Here is a 21611-nt window from a genome sequence, read left to right as displayed (position 1 = left end):
TGTTCTAGTCAAATAGGACTTAGTACCCAGGTCCTCACAACTCAATGATCAATTAGAGTTGAATACCCACATGCTCCATGTGGCAACTGTCACTATGGACTTGATCTATGTATGAATTATTTGGCCAAATGGCACATCTATTTTTTCAAATTTTGGTATATGTTGTAGACAAGTTTGTCTTCCACTAGTTGGTTTGGCTGATCCATACAACTTGTAGCATGTTCCATGCTTCATATGTGTCTCACAGGCATGCCTTCTTCTTAGTACTATTCCTGAGGCTCTTTTGACTTTTGGACTCAATTCATGCCTTCTAGGTCAAACACTTTGCTCATGGCTTGGCTCAAGGTCATATTCACTAGAAACCTCAAGATCTTAACTTTATGTGGAAGATTGCTTAGTTTATTCCCACCACTGCCTTGAGGACTCACCAGTCTCATGTTCTTGAGTCTGACTTGGATGAAAAATCATGAAAATTTTCACCTTGGATAATTGAGTAGTAGTCCATGACCAACTCTCTTGACACAAGGCCAAGGTTCCTCCATCCTCATGCTCTCTATTGCTACTAGTCCCTCGCTACATACACTTGTTCCCATTCACTGTCCATTCCTGGTTCCAATTCCATACCAACATCTTTGACTAGATTTTTTCCAATCTCTTCTACCTTGTCTTAGGTACTCTTCTCTCCTAGATATGTATCTTTCATGCCTCTTTGAGTGTGTATCAAACATTTGTTAGGGCTTGAAATAACCTAATATTTGCCTAGGTACACTCCTCTGTCCCATCTTCAAACATCTTAACTCATCCTCCGACACTCATATGAATCTTTTATAATTATTTTATAATCAAAGGAACTACCATAGCTTGTTCATTGCTACACTTAATGTTTGTGTGCTTGGTATTAGGACTTACAAGCTCAATCCATTCAGTTCCCCACTCAAACTTTCAGCACATCGTTCCCTAGCAAGGTCACCAAATGTTGATGGTCTTCTCCTCACACCTCATTCACAGCTGACCTAACACTCGGGTTGATGCATGTGCACATCTCTCATGGGAAGATGCCATCTCTTACACTCCTTTGGCTACTTGGTTTGTGGGATTTTCACCTTTCTTGGTTGTAGAATTCCATCAAAGAAATGCAACATTGAGGTTTGTGTTCCATGGCGAAACTATATGCAAACAAGTGATTAAGAATATGCTAGCAATTAAAGTATGCAAAAGTGGAAAATGCAATACAAAATCAAATACTACTTTTATTAAATGTAGAACTACTTGGTTACAACATCTGTAGAAGTTGCAAACTCAATGTTTAGACACCCTTTGATGGTCGCCTTAGCTAATCCTCCCCTCTTACTAAGAGTAGCAACTCAACTCCTTCTAGCATGTGTAGATCCTAACAAGGCAAAATTAGGGATTGAGGACAAGTGGTTGGATGAGTCTATCCTATCTTGGAATCTCCCTCTAAGTACCTATAGACTCACGTTCTACAAATATCTCACCTTCCTATTCTAGAACTCAGAACTTGCTGGACTAGTACTAACTGATTGGCATCCCCATGTTGGCCTAAGTTGGCCTTCTCTATCACTCAAAGTCACACCACTTCTACTATTGATGTTGGCACACTTCATTCAAATGGACTTGAGCCAAGATAATTGCACTTAATTTGCATGCATGGTTTCCACCCTCGGTGGTCAAGCTAGCCTAACCTCCATACTCCCTACATACATGGTCTTAACTAAGGGAAATTGAGATAAATTGAGGTCAATAGCTCCAGCCCCCCCCCAAACCATGCTTGACCCTCTCCAATCCCCATGCTATAGATGTTAACCAAGTGGCTCAAGATATGAAGTCAAAGGATGAGCAACCACCAAGACCCGAGTAAGGTCAAGGCAAGAGCAAAGGTAAAAATGATAAATGGAAAACCCAAGGACCATCACCATAGATCACATGCTACTTCTATGGAGAGCATGGTCATACCAAGGCAAAGGGTAATCTTTAGTTGGAGCACATTAAGCTGCTCAAAAACAATGTATAGAGGAGGGAGATTATCACATTAAGCTTCTCAAAAGCAATGTTGAGAGAAGGGAGATTGATCTTGACTCTCAAAATATCTTGATCAAAGTAACCTACTTGGTGGATTCCATGTAGTCACTCAGTCTCAAGGACCAATTATGATTTTAAAAAGGGACCATCCTAAGCAAAGGGAATTTGTTAGAAGGACCAGAAACAATTGGTAGTGAAATTAGCAAAATAATTGAAAGGTAATGTCATTACAATTGACTTGCCACCCATAAAAAATTAGTACCACATCCTACCAAGCTAGGTGAGGCATTTTCAAACAAGAACTAGCCTAAGTCAAGACATGCTATTGACCCAAGTCCAAAAATAACTTGCACATGAGAGGCATTCTATACCATGAAGGTAAGCCTCACAATGCCAAAAAATGACCTACTCATGAGAGACATTCTAAACCATGAAGGTAAGACTCACAATGGCCAAACTATTAAAACTTTCTCCTTAGTGTCATGAATTTCCTTTACTATAGCTTAAAGCTCAATAGAAGCCACCACTAGTTGTGGACTCTCTTGTCAACATTTCAATAATTGATATCATGATGGATGAAGAATACAATTATTATTTCTAAAATCAAGAAGCTGAATATAATAGCTATGACCATGGATGGTGTCTCAAGAGTCAATATCATCTCAAAAGTTGTGGTTAAGCAACTAAAGCTAAAAAATTTAAAGCCTTCTCCATTCCACTATGCATGGTAGACCAAAGAATAGTGGAACCTGAAGGCATGCTCTTGGATGTGGTGAGTGTATTATACATTGAGTTTGATTGGAATCAATGGAGATAGACTACGGTTGATGAAGAGTTCCAAGGTAATGCACAATTGGGGTTCCAAAGTCATGACAAGCAAAACTAGGGATGCAAAGGTGAAAATCCATACTGACTCAAGTAAGGTCCTGAGCAATTATCAACCCAATTACTTAAAAGTAGATGATCAGTTTCCACTAGATGTAGAGACTGGGCTGGTGGAAATGTGCATCTTGCCTATGGAGAGATATATATATTCTAGGTGGCTGCTAAAATTAAATAGAATATCCAAGAACAGAAGAAGTTCAAACAACAAAAACATTAATACGTTAGTAATTTCACTAAAATGTGATTTGGGGAATGACAACTTGCCAAACCAAAACCAACCACTACTAAGATTGGTTCTGAGGACTTGATTCTAGATCCAACTCTAGAGCTCAATTTGGGGACATTCACAGAGCCATGTATAGTGCTAGTAAGTGCCCATGTTGTGGATGATCAAATCCATGTTGTTAAGACTCCTTTTTTGCAATACAAACATGTCTTTCTATGGAACTACACTGATTTATGGGGAGTCTAGGAGGAATATGCAAATATCACATTCCATTAGTACCGCATGCCAAGCGGGTTTATCAATAGAGATATAAGCTAATAAAACTATGCTAATCAAGTGAAAGCCATGCTTGATAAGTTAACCCAAGTAGGCTTAATCATTCAATTGATTGGAGTGATTGCCTATTTCCAATAGTGGTGGTGCCCAAGAAGAATGGGAAGTGCGGAGTATGTCTAGATTACAACAAGCCTAGTGCTTAAACAATGCCAAATCCATTTTCCTTTCATTGATGGTATTCTTAATCAAGTTGCAAGAGAAGAGATGTGCTCATTTATAGATGTTTATAGTGGGTACAATCAGATTTCATTAGCACACAAGGGTTAGGGAAAATTTTCCTTCATCACAGAGTGGGGTGTGTATGACTATAAAGTTTGTGCCCTTAGGCCTTTGTAATCAGCCATCTGCATCTCAAAGTTTTATGGTTGAAACTTTTCAAGATTATTTAATTGAGTTCATTTCATTTACTTGGACGATTTGTATGTGTACTCGGCCATTTCCATGCATCTTGTCTACCTTGAGAAAAGTTTTTACCAAGTGTAGATAGGCATAAATCTAACTAAACCCAGCAAAGTGTGTGTTATGCAAGAAGATTGGTGTGTTTCTTGGTTGTGTGACATCCAAGGAAGGCGTTTGGACCAAATCAAGAAAGATCCAATCAATCAAATAAATGCTAGAGCTCCAAAATGTGTCACAGCTCATATCACTTTTTGGGTTCATCAGCTTCTATAGGACGTTTTTCAATGCTTTTTCTAAAATTACAACTTCTCTCTATGAGATGACCAATAAGGATACTAAGTTCTAGTGGATTGAGGAGTTATCTATGGCGTTTCCTGATTTGAAGAAAAGAGCAACAACTGATGCATCGATTCTCAAGCAACCTATGTGGGATATAATTTTCTATGTGCATGGGTATATTGGGATCATCTTGGCATAGCTAGATGGTAGATTGGATGACCCAGTCTATTATGCCAATTTTTTGATAACACTTGAGTGCAATTATAGCACCAATGAGCATGAAATCTCTTGGCATGTTCTACTATGTCCAAACTTCTAAACACTATTTTCTTTGAATCCCTTTTGTCTTCTATATCAACCACCAAAATCTACTACATATAATCAAAAAAATAGTCATTCAAGGATGACCAATAAGATGGATGCTATTGCTATAGGAACTCAATTTCAACACCATTAACAAAATCAAGAAGTCTCATGTAGGTACAAATTGTCTTTCATGGCTACTTGCCTCGGATCAAAACTAGGAAGTCACTAGTAAGCTCCTTGATGCAGAATTTTTTGTTGTGGATTTGACCAAAATTGACTATAATGAGATGCTCTAGTACTTGTCACACAAGGTCATGTTTCTCGAGAACATGCTCCTAGAAAAGCACAGGCAATTATCCTTAAAAGTTAAGGGATTGTAACTTTAGCTTGATTGAAGGATAGTCGTATCGCCTTGGAGTAGATGGGCTCCTGCTACAACAATGGGTACCACCTCATGGACGGGCAATAGTACTAAATCAAGCACATACTAGGATTGCTAGAGAACACTTTGGTTCTAAGTTCATAGCCCCAAAAGTGCCAAGCTCATAGCCCAAAAGGTTTTATAAGAAAGCTTGTGGTGGAGTACTATGTTTTGAGCTGCACATGCTTGGTGCATCAAATGTCATGTTTGCCAGAGGACAGGTCACTTACTACCATAACATCATATGCCACTTCAACCAAGTTAGCCATGGGAAGCATTCCAAATATGGGGTTTGGATTATATCAGTCCCATTCATGAATGTGGATCAATTTAAATATGTTTGTAGTTATGGTTGTCCCATTGAGCTTGTTAGTGTGACCAAGGAGCATATTTTGTGGTGTTTACAACTCTAATGACTGAGTTTATGGTACTACATAGATTGCAACCACTTATTATCCTTGATTTAATGGCCAAGACAAGTCCATTATTAAAATTTTCAAGTCTATTCTTACCAAAATAGTGAGCCCGCATTGGCAGGATTGGGAAACCAAGTTGCATGCTGCGTTGTGGCATACTGTATGGCCTCTAAGATCACCATGAATCTAACTCCCTTTAGTATTGCATTTAGATTAGAAGTTGTAGCACCTTTAGAATTTCTTGTCTCAAGTCTCCAAGGAGCAACCAAGCATCAACATGAGTTTATGGTACTACATGGATTGCAACCACTTATTATCCTTGATTTAATGGCCAAGACAAGTCCATTATTAAAATTTTCAAGTCTATTCTTACCAAAATAGTGAGCCCGCATTGGCAGGATTGGGAAACCAAGTTGCATGCTGCGTTGTGGCATACTATATGGCCTCTAAGATCACCATGAATCGAATCCCTTTAGTATTGCATTTAGATTAGAAGTTGTAGCACCTTTAGAATTTCTTGTCTCAAGTCTCCAAGTAGCAACCAAGCATCAACTTGGAGAACCTAAGGCCTATCAAGTTGGATGAACTGTGCATTTGGGTAGCTTGGTCATAGCAAGTGATCCAACAAAGATGAAAGGCTTGCATGATCGGCACATTTTAAAAGCATCTAAAGAAAGGCATGTGCATCTTGCTATATAATGCCAAGCTAGGGCCACTAAACCCAAGCTCAAGTTTGGATGGAATGGAGCCTACAAGTTGATTGAGGTCTTTAGCAACCACATAGTGCAGTTGGCAGATTTACAAGGCCAAATTGTACTTGATCTCGTTAATGGGATCCACGTAAGGACTTACCAAGAATCAACCCGCTTAGTTGTAGTACTCCAACCCTGCATGCATGAGGGATCTCCATCATTCTCTTAGTATGAGGACAAGTTGGTTATGGATTGGCTTTGAATTTTTGCCAAAATTTTTGATGATCAGCTCTAGGCTATAAGCAAGGGCCAAGTGCATTACAAAGTTGGCCCCCATCTATGCATGATAAGATATGATATCTACCAAGTACCTTGTCTTGGTTCCCTCTAAGCTCTCACTTCCAAACCCAATCCTTCGATGGGACCTTATCCCTTGGTGCCTGAAACTCTTCCCCCCATTAATCCTATGGACACCTCTATTATACCTCATCCAAGGGTGATAATGCAAGGTGTAGAGGAGGCAACTCAATCCACTGAGGTGAAGATTGACAATAATCCACCTCATGCTAGAAGGGACCTCTAGTATATGCTATACCGGGCCAAACTTGACATTGGATTTGATATGACATGATGATGATGATGATGATATAGAAATTTATTGAAAAAAGTCAAAATTTTATTCTATACATACATGCAACGAAGTAATCATTCAAAAGTACACTACATGAGCTTCTCCTCAACCCAAGGACACGCCTAAATGAGAACATTAGGCATGGGTTAATAGGCCTCCAATGTTGTGCTAAAGTCATGCATACCCATTTGAGGCCACGCTCCATAACATTTTTTTGATTTGTTGAAAACCAAAACAAATTGAAAATTTGGAATCCAAACTAGTGGGACTATTGCATGGTGGTCTTAAAACATTGATAGTTGTTGGTATTGGTATCTAGATTCACCCTAAAATGAAGACGTTGAAAAAGTGCAATTTGTGCATGTGCAAAGATCTTCTAATAATTCCTAAGCTACACTTATACTACAAAAGATGACACCGATATATTTGTGGGTGACAAAAATACACGGAATCTTGCACAGCCTAAACAACCTGCTCATCCTACAAAAGCCATGGGATAGAGCCTACATTTGGCATGATTGCTAAGGAGACTAGGGGCATAAGGAGGAGCTTGGGAGTGCGGGGGGGGAGAGAGAGAGAGAGAGAGAGAGAGAGAGAGAGAGAGAGAGGCATAAGGGGGAGGGTAAGGAGAGAGAGGTCAGAGAAAGAGAGAGAGAGGGGAGGGGGTTGAGACAAAAGGGGGGGTGGATGGGGGGGGGGGTGTTGGGGGGCAGAGGGGTGGTGGTGGAAGGGGGGGGGCTAGAGGGGCAGTGGGGGGTGGGGGCGAGGGTGGTGGTGGAAGGAAGGGGGAGGGGGGAGACCATTGAAGGGGGGTGAGCATTGAAGGGGTGGGTGGAGGGGTGGGGGGTTGGGGGAAGGGGGGGGGGGGGGGGGGGGGGGAAGAAGGGGGTGGGGGTTAGGGGAGAGAGAGTTGAAAGGGGTGGGGTAGGAGGGGGGGTGCAAAAGGGAAAAGGGGGGGTGGAAAGGGTGATTGATGGAAAACATGACGAAATTTGAAAGAGAGGGGGAGATGATCACCTACAAATCTCTCCCAAATCTTTGTTTATGTAACGGTATTGTTATGGGTGAATGGATGATGGGTGGATGGCTAGGTCATCGTTGTGCAACAAGGGCTTGAAGTAGCCTCGTCCAACCAAGCTCGACGATGAGGATATGAGTAGGGTGGTGTTCGATGGAGAGGGAGGAGGGTCTTGCGTAGGGCTCAAAATAGAGGATGGATGGTGGATGTGGAAGAAGGAGAATGAGGAGTGGTGGATAGTGTTTTTATAGGAATGGAGGTAGGTGGGGTTTAGGGTTAGGGTTAAGCCTTAGAACCATCCCATGCCCATAACTTTTCATGGTTATCTTAGATCACTGTTCTATAAAAAGAGGAAATGTTCAAAAAAATTAGCTCTACACATTGGTGTCTATTAGCTCGCATGATTTGTTCTTGAAGTGGCTACCCTTAAAGAAATATAAGATTTCTTAAGCTAGTAAACTAAGGTTTTTGCTTGGGATTCTTATTTTTTGCTATAGTTGGATAAAAATTTTACTGTCCTAGCCCTTAAGTGATATGTCCATGATAGGTCATGGTGGCTTGTTTTTCACACATACTTACATATGTCTACTTTTTACTTAAGACATAGGGCCACCTCATGAAGGACAAATTGATGTATGGGTGTGTGCCTATGGGCTAGGAGTCCTATGCTAGGAGTGTGTGAGTGTAGGTGTGCTAGAGTAGAAGGTTCTAGTGCGATTGAGAGATTCATGGGCCTGATTGAGAAATCAGGGGAGTGATTTGTGGATCTAGATGCTCTACTGAGCTCACATATGAGGTCACTCCTAGATGTAACTTGTGTATATATATTGGGCATATCTCTCATGAATAGATAACTCCATTTTGCTTCATTTTTTGAATCCCTCTTGCTACTCCAACATGTGGTATCAGAGCTTGGTTCACCTTCCTTGAGACCTCCTTGAGTGCCATGTCATCATCTTCTTCACCCTCTCCACCTTTCTTCACATTTTTCCTTCTTCTCTCCAAATTTTGCTAAGGCTTGTTCTCCTCATATGTTGCGCCATTGACCAAGCCCTCTGAGTTGAAGATCCCTCGTCTTAGGGCAAATCTCTGACCTAGTGGAATTGACTAATGCTTTCCTCTTTTGGCCGTGCCAACACATCTTCCAATCGTTGAATTTGAGTGCAATTCTCCACATAGGGGCTACCATTCGCCAAATTCTCTGAGCTGCTGTTGGTCAACCTTATTAACCATCTATTGATGAAGTTTGAAGGCAAATGGTCCACTAATTGAGGCGTATTGATGAAAAAACCAATTGGCATTGAAGCTTCTGGCTATGGCGACTTGACGCACTTTTTTGCCCAAGATTGGTACTGGGTCTTCCCTATCAATAGACCTTTCATTATGCATCATATGCCCTCAAAGAGCTTCTCTCATCTGGTTGAATTTCATCCTCCAAGGTTGCCTTGTTTTCTACGAGCATTTTTGACAATTCTTGAAGTTTGATGCTAAAGTAAATGCTAAAGATGATGCTTGAGGTATGGAGTGGGACTAAACTACAGTTTAGAGAATGCTCTTTCAGTTTGAAGTTCAGTTGGCATTGATATCTTGTCAAAATTCCAAGTTCTCAATGTTCCAACGCTAAGCACTTGAAGAAGACTACAAGAAGGACAAAGTACAAGGTAAAGAAGATCCCTGTTAAGAGGATTTGGGAGAAGCGAACTAGTTATGCGTATGCCAAACAACTAGGTTTTTCTGAATTTTTATCTAGCAATTTGCATTTATATGGTGAAGGTGATTTCTTTGTTCAAAAAGACTAATTTTTTGTGAAGGGATTAGACATTGCCACATCAGTGGTAAGACCTTCCCTATGGCCTCCAAAATCAAGATAGATAAGTTTGAGGTAGAGGGTTTTCATACTTGCTAAACCAAACTGAAATTTACTCTCATGAAAAAGGGGATCTGGAATGTGGCTAATGGAAAAGAAAAGAAACCAACCACTAGGGAAGGAGAAGCTTTATGGCTCCCTAAGGATGAAAAAGCACTAGCCATAATTGCTCTTGGATTGAGTGATTCTTTTATCCACCACATTGATGGCTGTGAGACTACTCATGCTACATGGACTCTCATCTTGAGCTTGTCTTTGGAGCACAGGGGAGGTGTTCCAAATTTAGCTTGCACATTAAATTCTTTGATCTAAAATTGGATAGAGGAGAATCCATCTCTTCACATTTAAACTCCATGAAGAGCATACTGACTCAGTTATTTGGCATCAAGTTTAATCTTGATGAAGACATTGTAATTGCTATCTTACTCAGAAGCGTAATTGAGGAATATGGCAACTATTGTCACTACTGTCACCAATATACCAGAGACTAGTTTGGTGGAAATTGAGGCATCTCTCTTGGAAGAGAAAAGGAAAATCAAACAGAGGAATGACTACAAAGAACATGGCCCATATTTGGCCAAAAGAAACCTTAAGGGCAAGAGCAAGATGAAGTGCAACTTTTGTGGAAAACCTAGACATTTTGAGAAAGAATGCTAAGAAGAAGAACCAAAGGACATTAAAGCTCTCACTACTTTCACCACCCAAGTCAATTTTGACAAAGGTGATGACCCATATGTTTTCTAAAGTTGTTTGTGTGTGAGGTCAATAATGGTTCTCTGCCATGGATAGTCCATCCTTAAATGATTGTTAGTCCTTTGTTTGAGTTTTTACCTTGTTGGACTCATGGGTATTTCCATACATATTCATTGTCTATCTCCCAGTTGTAAACCAGGAGTCCTAGGACTGAGTCATAGGTTGGGGCCATGTGTGTTGCCACATGATGGTGGGCAAGCCATGGAGCATCCCATGTACTACTGTTGAGGGATGAGGTCATTAATTTATGGGGGGAATGAAGGAAAAATTGATTTATGGGTGTGTGCTTATCGGCTAGGATTCCTATGCTAGGAGTGTGTGAGTGTAGGTGTGCTAGAGTAGAAGATTGTAGTGTGATTGAAAGATCCATGGGCTTGATTGAGAAAATAATGGAGTGATTTGTGGATCTAGATGCTCTATTGAGCTCACATATGAGGTCACTCTTGGATGTAACTTGTGCCTATATATTGGGGATATCTCTCATGAATAAATAACTCCATTTTGCTTCATTTGTTGAATCCCTCTTGCTACTCCAACACCTCAATTGCAGCAGCATGCACACTATGCCCAATTGGGGTGACGTTCCATCAACGTGCTACTCATGGTGACAATCGGTATGCCATTCCCTTTTGCATCTCCTCCTCTGGCCGTCCATTGTACCCCCTCCTCTACCTCTTCTGGCACCATCCGAGCTAGTCGACTCACCACCTCCATCGGCACCTCTTCCTATGCACCACAAGCTCCAGTGGGCATAACGTTGCACCCACTCCTTGCCCAAACTCTGCTCTCACTCCCCGTTCCTTCCTCCATCACTACTTCTGCCTCACCCCTCCGCTCTTGCCACCCCATCACCCTCCCTTGCCTCTCACACCCCTCCAACCCATCCCCTTCCCCCCTGGCCACCAATCCAACCTGTGGAAGGGGGGATAGACATGACGGGACTACCTACCATGTAAGAAGATATGTAAGCAAGGAAGCCATGCTGGTAGCCATGCTAGCATTAGGCTTGCTATGCTAGCATCAGGCATGCCAAGATGTGAATCTTGTAACTGGCAAAGATAGACGTTAGGGTCCAAGTCTTACTGTAATGGGTTTGTGAACTATAAGATGAATAGAATATCTCTGACAAACCAGCTTTTATTGGCCACCTATATTCTTGTCTCTCCTACATCTTTTGTCTTGTCTCGTGCTCCTCATCCTCTGACTGTTACGCTATCCTAGCTAACCCGGGCTTAGTGGGTAGGGTTAGGGTTAGGGTTGGGTTTCTTTTTAATTTATAAAGGGTGGGGGTGGGGGCAAATGCTTGATGTGAGAAATGTGTGCAATGGTCTTTGATCTATTTGAACATTGTTCGACTCTATATGTGGTTTTTACCAAAACTGGTTGGAGGATTTGATACAGTCCCACCCATTTTGCTTAAAAGAATTCAACCAAGCCTTTTTTCTTGATGGGGTAATGCATCATCACCATATCACTTGGTTGATCTACTACTAATCGGTGCCTCTGATTGTAGTGTCAATTCTGTCATTGAGCTTTGCATAGGTGTTCAAAAGCATTTCAGTGCACAAAAGGAAGCACATCTTTAAGAAAATCAGCCCAATCTTTTGCCTCCTTGGCTTTGATCTTGTGTAGCTCAATTAGGCCTACTTTGGGTGGAAAAGTCCGAGGTCTTCCATACAAAGCCTCAAATAGGCTGAGATGAGTCTAGTAGGGCTGTGTTATAAGCTGCCACTACATAGGGAAGAGAACTATCCCAATTCGTATGCTGCAGATTGACATACATTTCCAACATTATCTTGATCGTCTGATTCATACGTTCCGTCAAACCAATGCAATCTGATTGGTGCGCCTAGCAAATTGTTGCTTTATGCGGAATTGATCTACCAAAATGTGAATTACTTCTGATTTGAAGTTAGAGCCTTGATCAGACAGTATTTTTCTGGGCAACCATGTAGGAGAATCAAGTGTTGGGGAAGAAATTTAGCGACTTCCATAGCCATGGCCATTTTGAGTCATTGGGCAATCGTCCACCTTGTCAGGTAGTCAATCATGACGATGATATACTTATTTCCACCAGTGGAGGTGGAAATGGCTAGTGATATCATAGGTGACCAATTCGAAAGGGCGAGATGTAGAGATAGCTAACAAGTTACCTGCGGGTTTTACAGTAGGAGATTTGAATCATTGGCAAGTGGGCCCACAGGAGATGAGGTATCAATGGATGGAGTGACGAAGTTTCGGCCAGAAAAAATTGGTGCATAACTTTGACACTACCTTGAGAAAACCCAAGTGACCTCCGAACATACCGTCATGATAAGTGTGAAGATAGTTGTCGTGGAACACACGAGGAATGTAGATGCAAGGTTAAAAAGTGGGGGTAGAGGTAATACAATAGTTCATCGATTGACTCGAGGTATAGTGGCAATTTTCCCACTTATGGACCCATATCAAGATCTGCTTGCTGTGCAGCTATCAATTCAGCTCAAGATGGGAGGTACACGTGGCCAGAAGGAACTGGGAGGCGAGTTTGAGAAGCAACTGGTAGGGATTGATGAGTTTGGGCTGACTGTGTAGTGTATCTGAAGAGGGCATCGGCTACTTGATTGAATCTGCCCGGCCTATAAGAGATCTTGAAATTATAATCTTGTACGAGAAGGACCCAGCATGCCAATCGACCTTGCAAATGGTGTTTTTCATCAAATTTGTGAGAGCCGAATCATCAGTTTGCACCTCAAAGAGGTTACCATGAAGATATGTGATCAGTTTGTCGACCGCCCATACCACTGCTAGGCATTCAAGATCAGTGGTTGAGTATCTTGTTTCAGCATCTGTCAATGAGCAATGAAGATAAATGATAGGTCGCCATTTGTTTAGCTCGTCCTATTGGAGAAGTATTGTGCCCAAACCATCTTCGCAAGCATCTGTTCAAAGCAAGAAAGGCTTAGAGAAATCGGGATGTCAAAGTAAAGCATATTCTGTGAGCTTGGTGTGTATTTGATCGAAGGAAGCTTGACAACCTAGCATCCAAATAAACTTTGTATTTTTGCAAAGTAACCATTTGAAGAGGGGCGGAAGCCTATGTGAGTTCTGCCATAAAGCGGGAATTGAATCCTATTAAACCCAAAAAACGTTGCATGGCTTTTGCATTAGCTGGGGTCTTATATTTTTTAGGAGCAATTACTTTATGTGGGTCAGGTCGGATACCATCTTAAAAAATAATGAAGCCTACCAATATTTGAGTTGACATTGTGCCCATTTACATTTGTCATCGATACGAGGAAGTGGGTATTCCTCACATGACCCGATTGAAAGGGCGGTAGTCAATGCAAAAATGGTAGGAGTTGTCAGTTTTCTTTACAAGATATGGTTCACATACCCAGGGGCTCTTTGAGTGTCAGATGATGTTGTCCTTCAGCATTGTGTCGATATGGGCTCGAAGGATTGCTATCTCCATTTGAGAGTGCCACATGGGAGCTGTAGTGACTGGTCACGAATCTCTCATAAGGATTTCATGAAATACATTTGCCAACATTGTAGTAAACTGCTCGCGTGCAAAAGCATTTGGAAATTTATAGAACAGATGCTGGAATTCATCTTGGTGAAGGAGTTCATTGTATAGAACCGTAAATGAAATTTGGGAAACAAGAATTTTTTAGTAAAGCCATGGGATCGGAGGAGTATTGGGAAGTTGCAAACATCTGTGTTTGAAATTGATGGAAGCTTGGCTATCATGAAGCCAATCATAGCCTAAAGTTACGGGAAAGATTTGATTGGGCAGGACTGTAACTGGGATTTCGAAAGTGCAGCCGGTCATTTAAAGATGGACATTAGCACCTGTAGATGCTTCAATAGAAGTGTAGTTATCACCAAAAGTGATACGGCTTTGTGGCAGAGAATAGAGTGGAATTTTTTGATCCAAATTAAAGCATTCAAAAGCAGAGGTAAGAGAACTTCCTGAGTCGACCAGCACCATTAATGGTTTGTTGTGGCATAGGTCTTCAATGATGAATGTGATCGGGCGTGGAGAACCGTGTGTTGCTGAAGCCGTTTCCTCCTTTATAACTCCAAACTCTCGGCTTGGGCATTCTAAATAGCAAGAAACATGCGGTAGTGTCATTTGACATGACCATAGCAGTTATAATGAAGACATCGAGGCTTGCCTTGTGCATCGTGATTCGAAAGCTTATTCGAGAGTGGAAATGGCAACTCGTACCTAGCGCATTCTAAGCGTGATCGATATCCATGGGAGTCGGAAGAGAGCTCGCAATTGGAATGGGCAGCAAAGGATGGAGAGGCGGTGGTTTTGAGCCACCTTTATTTGCAGTGAATTCGATCCATTGGGCAATCAACAGTGCCTCATTGAGTGTCTTGGGTCCCTGATCTTGAGTACGCTGGGAGATGTTAGGCTTGAGGCGAGGCCACATAAAAAATAATTTAAGATCCTTGACCATGTTTGGGTTGATGCGAGCAATACATGGGTGAGTTTTACCCCAAACTGCGAGACCGACTGATTAGGAAGATGCTCCAAAGCTTGAAGTTGCGTCAGCATGTCCTTCACAGTGTAAGTGTTTCCAAAGGCTGTTGAGAGCGTATGCATCAAATGAGGCCAAGAATCCTTGATGCCATCGTCGAGTTGATGGTACCAAGCAGCCACTAATCCTTGAAACGAGGGCTTGATCTCCTCGACTTTCTGGAGATCTAACCACCTATGGTATTCGGCCAAGTTGTGAAAATGGTCCAACCAAAGATACACGCCTTCATCCAGAGTTCCTAAAAGAGGCTTTGGATGCACACGAGGATCATGCCCCAAGAGTGACGATTGTTGCGACGTTAAATGATTAGTGAGGTTTGCGACCTGCATGTTCGAATGAATGAGCTCCGAGAGCAAAGTTGCCAACATGTATGTCAGTTGTTGTTGCTTAGAAAGCGATGACTGTTCTCCCGTCTCCACATCCATCCTACCCAGCGTCTCCACCAAGAAGACGTAATAGTCGGAGGATGAGGAGCACGAGACAAGACAAAAGACATAGGAGAGACAAGAACATAGGTGGCCAGTAAAAGCTGATTTGCCGGAGATCTTCTATTCATCTTATAGTTCACAAACTCATTACGGCAAGACTCGGACCCCAACGTCTATCTTTGCCAGTTACAAGATTCACAACTTGGCATGGCTGATGCCAACATGGCTGCAACGTGGCTTCCTTAACATGTCTGCTTATATGGCAGGTAGACTCGTGACAATAGGCTAGGTTAGGTTAGGTTAAAAGTTTGGTTATATTAACTATAGTTAGGTTATATTAACTATAGTTAGGTTATATTAACTATAGTTAGATTAGATTAACCATAGTTAGGTTGGCTTAACTAGCTTTATGTTAGGTTAATAGCTAGGTTAGCTTAACCAAAATTAGGTTAGGTTATTTAATTGCAATAGCTAGGCTAGTACTAACTAGTTAGGTTACTTAAGTTAACTGGGTAGGTTAGGTTAGGACTAGGTTAAAGCTTAGTTGAAGTAACTAGCCAGTTCATTTAATTGGATAGTTAGGTTAGTTAGATTAACCAAGTAGCTAGACTAACTAGTAGTTAGATGAACTAAACCTAGCTTAGTTCCCTTAGATTTAAGTCCATTCACACAAAAACGTAAGGCCAAAACCCCCAAAAGGCCTAAGTTTGACCTTAATTTAACCCTCCATAACTCGCTCATTTGGAACCCGATTTGAACCCAGTTTGGACCTAGATTTCACACATAAAAACACACACTACAAGGTTATTTTCTAGCCCATTACACACCATTTAGGCATCCCTATCACTTGTTAATTGGTGATCCCATGTGGGCTAATTTTTGCACTAATTTCCTCCTAAATTCTGCTCGTGACTTTCGATTGTTGACAATCCTTTTGCACCGGCACATTCCCACTCTCAAGGAAAATAATCCTGGGCATATTTTCTAGCACGACGTTCCCCAAATTACTAACACATCTTAAAATGCATACAATTCAACTTCAAGACAAAGGAGGACACACTCGACAAGTCTGTATGCAATTATGGTCCAGCAACAAGCATCTACAACAACCCCCCTCACCAAATCCACCTCCTCCAATTAAACAAAACCCTCATCCTTATCCAATCCACAACATGGTAGATTGTCATTGTGATGTTGCTCACCTTGAATTGGACAACGATGGCAACAACTTCTTCAACCGCCCAAACTTTAACAACCATGGAAGAAGACCCCTAGAAAAGCTTGAACTTTTGAAGTACAATGGCTGAGGTGATTCAGAGAGATTCCTTCAACTCTTTCATGCTGCTTGTAGAGTAGGAGGTGATCAACTCTAATGAGACCAAAGTCGTGTGGTTCCTCCTTATGGCCCTCTTATGGCATTAGTCGACAAAGCCTCTAAATGGTACTTAAATCTTTTGGTCAAGGAATGAGCCACATGGGCCCTCCTTTCAAGCCAATTCAAGTAGCAATTTCAAACGGAACACCTTCGACATAACCCGACTCTCCAGTTGGGCAAGATTGAACAAGGTCGTCGTGAAGAAATCTGCACATATCTAGGCCAAATGAGTTGCCGAATTGCCAAATACGAGCCATGCCCAAATGACAAATACCTCACGGCCTGGTTCATTGCCACTCAAAAAAGAAGATTTGCAAAGGCATGAAGAAGATAAGTAGCTACGAGACATTCAGTGTTGCTCATGCGGCAACGGTGGACATTGTAGATGGCATGACGGATTCTGACTCTGATAGTGCTAATGGCAAGCTAGATGCTTCAAAAAAGACAAATCTAAAGCAACTGCAAATACATATGCTCAAGGAAGCTTTGCGGCCATGACCATGAAGCTAAAAGATGAAATGATGCAAGCAATACTAGCATCGATATTAGCATTGAAGAGTGCCCACCAAAGTTGATATTACCATCAAAATAAGCTTTAAAAATACCTTTGAAAAATCTCAGAGAAGCGTCAATGTTCTTTTTATGATGCTCATATGCTTTTTACGATGAATACCACAGTTAGAAAAAAATTACAATGTATTTTTTGTCAAAAAAAGCATTAAAAATGAGGTATATTGTTGTAGTGAAATTAAACAATTTAACAATTTGAAAACAATTAAATAATTAAACTATTAAACTATTCCAAGCCAGCCTAGTTTAGAAAATTAAACAATTAAACTATTCCAAAACTCATTCACAAAAAACACTATTCCAAAACTCATTGACAAAAAACTAGCGGGCTGGCGAAATATGATTGTTGTTCAACCACGTTGGCTTAAAGCAATCACATAACTAGTGTTTGACCTAAACTAGCACAATAATATATTGCATGATGTTCCAACCACTGGGCTAGTTTAGGACAATGACATTAACTCCAAGCCAATCTAGTTTAGAAATTAAAGATAAACAATTAACTATTCTAAATCTCATTCAAAGACAACCATTGGACTGTTTTAGGCAACCATTGCCCTACATTGTATCAAGCATTTGTATGATGTGCTCGTCCCACTACTTGCATCTCGTCCGCTTTTGGTAGATGTCCTTCATATTTGGAGAAACTCTCGTATTCTCATGCTAGAACATTGTCACTCAATCAATAACTTCCTACATCTATCAAAGCCCAAAGACTTCTCAGATTGGGATGATCTTGCATTGCTTCCACTCTGCATCCAACTACTGGTGCTCCTTCTGATTGACAACCTCTTTCACATTGTGTCCAAGTTGTTTCTCCTTTTTTTAGAGGATACCAACATAGCTAATGTTTCCCTCTTTGCAGCTAGCTGATCTAAGCTGTGCACCCCTTTCACTTTCTGTAGGCCATTTCTCAGGTTAGAGAGCATCATATCTTGGGCGTGCATCTCCCAAGGTATTGGTAACGTCGTCACTTTATGAATTTTAGGGTGCAGGATAAAGCTTGTGAAAACTCAAGACTAGTATTCACCTGAATGGTTTGATGTTGCTATGTCAAATGCTCCCACCAAATGTGAGACAACAGCTCGTATTCTTTGCTCTGATGGCAATGATTGAATGCGTGCATCTATAACCCCTTCCTACTGGTGCTCTACAAACAGTCTTCTTCCTTCACGTTGTTTCTCCCTCCGTAAACATTGCAAAAGTGTCTTTCAATGCCATTTTGATACCATCCCGTTTCTTTCCTCGCCCCATAATCTATTCCTTGTGCCTTGACCAAGATTTTCAACTTTCCTATCTCACAGCCTTTGTCTAGTTCTCTTGTGAGCCATGATGAGTTGCATCTTGCCATCGATGCCATGTAGAAGATCAGTGAATCATCGCTAGAATAGAGACTAGCTAGCTTGTGAGGCGATAACAGAATAGATGATAACTTACCCAAGCAGGGTGGTAAGAGGAGAATGTACTTTGTAGGATGATCGGAGGAGGATGTGCTTTAATATTCAAATATTTATAGGGAAGGAGGTGAAAATTTTTGAAAATGCGTGGGGTTTTCCCCCTCCGACAATACACGTTAGCAAAATTGGATATACCAGTATCCGTCAAGCAAGTGCAATCTGGCCCAAATTGTTTCAAAATACAAATAGGTCAAAGGGCACGCTATTGGGTTTAATGCTCTATATTATGAAATGAGATGCCCTTTAACATGCTTATGAGCCATATAGCAAGGAGTTGCATGGAAAAAGAACTAATATAAAATTGTAAATAGTGTTGAATTTATTAAAATATCTTTGCATATGCAGAAATTGCACATATTTCAATTCTTCTATTCTAAGGTGAATCTTAATACCAATATCACCAACTATCAATGTTATAAGACCACCATACACTAGTCCCACTAGTTTGGCTTTCATTTTTTATTGGTTCTGATTTTCAACAAAATAAGAAAAGGTTATGAAGCATGCCCTAGAATGGGTGTGCATAATTTTAGCACAACATTGAAGGCCCCTTAAACCACTTCTAAGATTCTCAATTAGGTGTGTCCTTTGGTTGAGGCATCAACATCCATCCTCCTAAAACAATGATATGTTTGTAAGGGTCTCCAAAGTGTTGATGGACTCAAAAGAATAAAGATCCATAAGAGTGTGTGTGTGTGTAGAGAGAGAGAGAGAGAGAGATGGGCTTTGTACCTAGGATTGCCAAATCTAGGGCATGTCAAGAGAGGGTATGAATGGAGAGGACAAATGAGTTAAGAACAAGTTTACTTTAAAATCTTTTCTGAAAAGACGTTCTAAATTTTGTAGATTAACAGAGCATGAATGCTGCCTTTTTTGAGAAATAATTGTTAAATTGTAAAATTTAAACAAGTAGAAATTTGTCATTCGTGTATCGAAGGAAAAAGGAAAAAAATAAGTGGCAAAGATGAGTTTGGCGTCACGACGATGAAGAGCATGAAAATGCGAAGCTGCAGCAAACGTTGATCTTCCTTCTTCGGCAGCTGCAGCAAACGTTGATCTTCCTTCTTCGTTTTCAAGCTCACGTTCCACGACGGAGCTTCGGTCTTCTGAATATGGTGTAAGAGAACTCTTCCGTTGTGAAGGCCCCATCCCTTAACGCCCTCAGAAAGCTGAACCAGGCTAGCGAATACTGGATCACCAGCAGTACGAATACTACCCCGCATACTTTTGCCACCTTTACCCAGTCATCCTTCACCTTTTCTAGAAGTCCTGCGTGGCAGGAATCGCAGCCGTAACACAGCTCAAATGGATTGTTGTTCCAATTGCTGCAATCAGCATCCGCCAATGGTTGCGTTGCATTTTCCCAATGAGTCGGATTGACGAAAGAATAGCCTCATGCTGTCGGGGGCTTGCAGCATCCCGACTGAAACCAAAGTCACCACATTAGTTCACGATCTACGTGCTCAAAAGAGCAGAAAAGAGGCTTATTGAAAGTTGTTGAATAACGCTTACCTGAACGGAGGAGAGCTGTGCGTTATCGAAATCGCTAAGAGTCCGATACTCCTCATTCAGGGGACCGCAAACATTTGTCCGCCGCAGACAGCGTTTCAGATATTCCCAGGTCTCCACATTACTGACTTGTCTCTGCAGCCAAAGGGAGAAATCCTCGAGCCGATACTCCTTGAATTTCACTCCCGGAACGGAATGACCCCCGCCAGTGCTTGTCACAATTAAAGTGAAAGTCGTGAAAGCAAACAGCAACACAATGATGAGAAACAGAAGCAGAAGGTAGAACCGAACCAGAACCTCCCTTCGTCTGGTGGCGCCGTAATAGCCGACGAGGGAGACAACGAAAATGGCTACAGCAATGAAGATGATGGGCGAGGGGACAATGAATGCGACACAATCAGAGCGATGGCGGTAGGCGAGCCAAATGCCGGCGAGGAGGAGGGGAAGAGAGAGGAAAGTGAGGCAAAGGATAACAACGACGAGAGCATCCAAGCGGCGATCAGCAACAGCCATTGTGGTGGTGGTGGTGTTGTCCATGGCGAGTACTCTGCAAGCTCGAGCGCAATGCCCAAATGCATTGCATGGGGAAGAAGACGAGGCCTTCGCGTAGGCTCTTTGCAATGGATATTCGTCCATGCCCACCCAAGCAATCAACTCGCTATGCTTTACGTAAAGACCTCCTCTCTCTCTCTCTCTCTCTCTCTCCCTCTCTCTCTCTCGTTGCTTTGGAAAGTTGATACCTTCAACAAAACACCTGTATGCATGGGGCCAGGGCTTAAATCGTTTCAGTTGAAACAGAAAAATAATTTCTTTAGAATTTTCAAATCATGGTTTTTTTAAGTCCACATGTCGCTCCTCCTGTTGGCCTTCTTGCTGCTGCATTCAATTCACCGGGGCCCTTCCCCTCTACTTTGACTAGATTAGCTATGACTAAGCCTTCTTGGGAGGATTTATTGGAGCAGCCCGCCAGCTCCCAGACCACAAAGGATTCCCCTTTTCAGCTTTCTCATGCCAAGAGGCAAGTCTTCAGCAATGGTGAAGAGCCTCGAGCGCTTTGTGTGCTAGAAGAGGCGAGTCTTCAGCAATGGCAACTTCTAGGGTACCATGAATGCCTTTGATTTTGCAGATGATAACATAGACTTTACCTTTCAACAATTCGAGGGTTGCATTCAACTCATTGCGCTCCCCTTCCCCTCTTGTCTTCTTCACAACAGTTGTAACTTCTTGAGAAACTTCAACCCCCAAACAGGCCTCTTGAATGTATTCATCTTGTTAATCCTTAGATTGACTTTGCTATTTTAGATGTTCTTCCCTTGGAAGAGTATATTTTGGACACTTTTCCCATGGTGCATGATCCAATGGAAAATGAAAGAGGGCTATAAAGAAATATCACAAGAGAAGTGTCGCATCAATGGTTCTCAACAATGTCAAAAATAGCACCCTAAGATCTACAGCATGGAGCATTTCCCAT

The 21611-nt window shown here is 41.6% G+C and overlaps 1 pseudogene across 1 annotated transcript; it reads right to left on the bottom strand.

Annotated features, from left to right (window-relative positions):
- Nucleotides 1–19639: 19639 nt before the first annotated feature.
- LOC147888836 (protein TORNADO 2 pseudogene) lies at nucleotides 19640–20677 on the bottom strand (annotated as a pseudogene). Its single transcript, XR_015543005.1, has 2 exons — nucleotides 20144–20677; nucleotides 19640–20054 (listed from the first exon to the last, which is right to left on the bottom strand). The product of XR_015543005.1 is annotated as a protein TORNADO 2 pseudogene (transcript).
- Between the last annotated feature and the right edge of the window lie 934 nt (nucleotides 20678–21611).

Source organism: Dipteris shenzhenensis, chromosome 21 (genome assembly GCF_047967505.1).
Source record: "Dipteris shenzhenensis isolate YYH24624 ecotype China chromosome 21, Dip_SZ_1.0, whole genome shotgun sequence".
In the NCBI taxonomy this organism is placed as follows: Eukaryota; Viridiplantae; Streptophyta; class Polypodiopsida; order Gleicheniales; family Dipteridaceae; genus Dipteris; species Dipteris shenzhenensis.
Note: the sequence above shows the minus strand (reverse complement) of the source record. Positions and strands in the feature narration are given on the sequence as shown.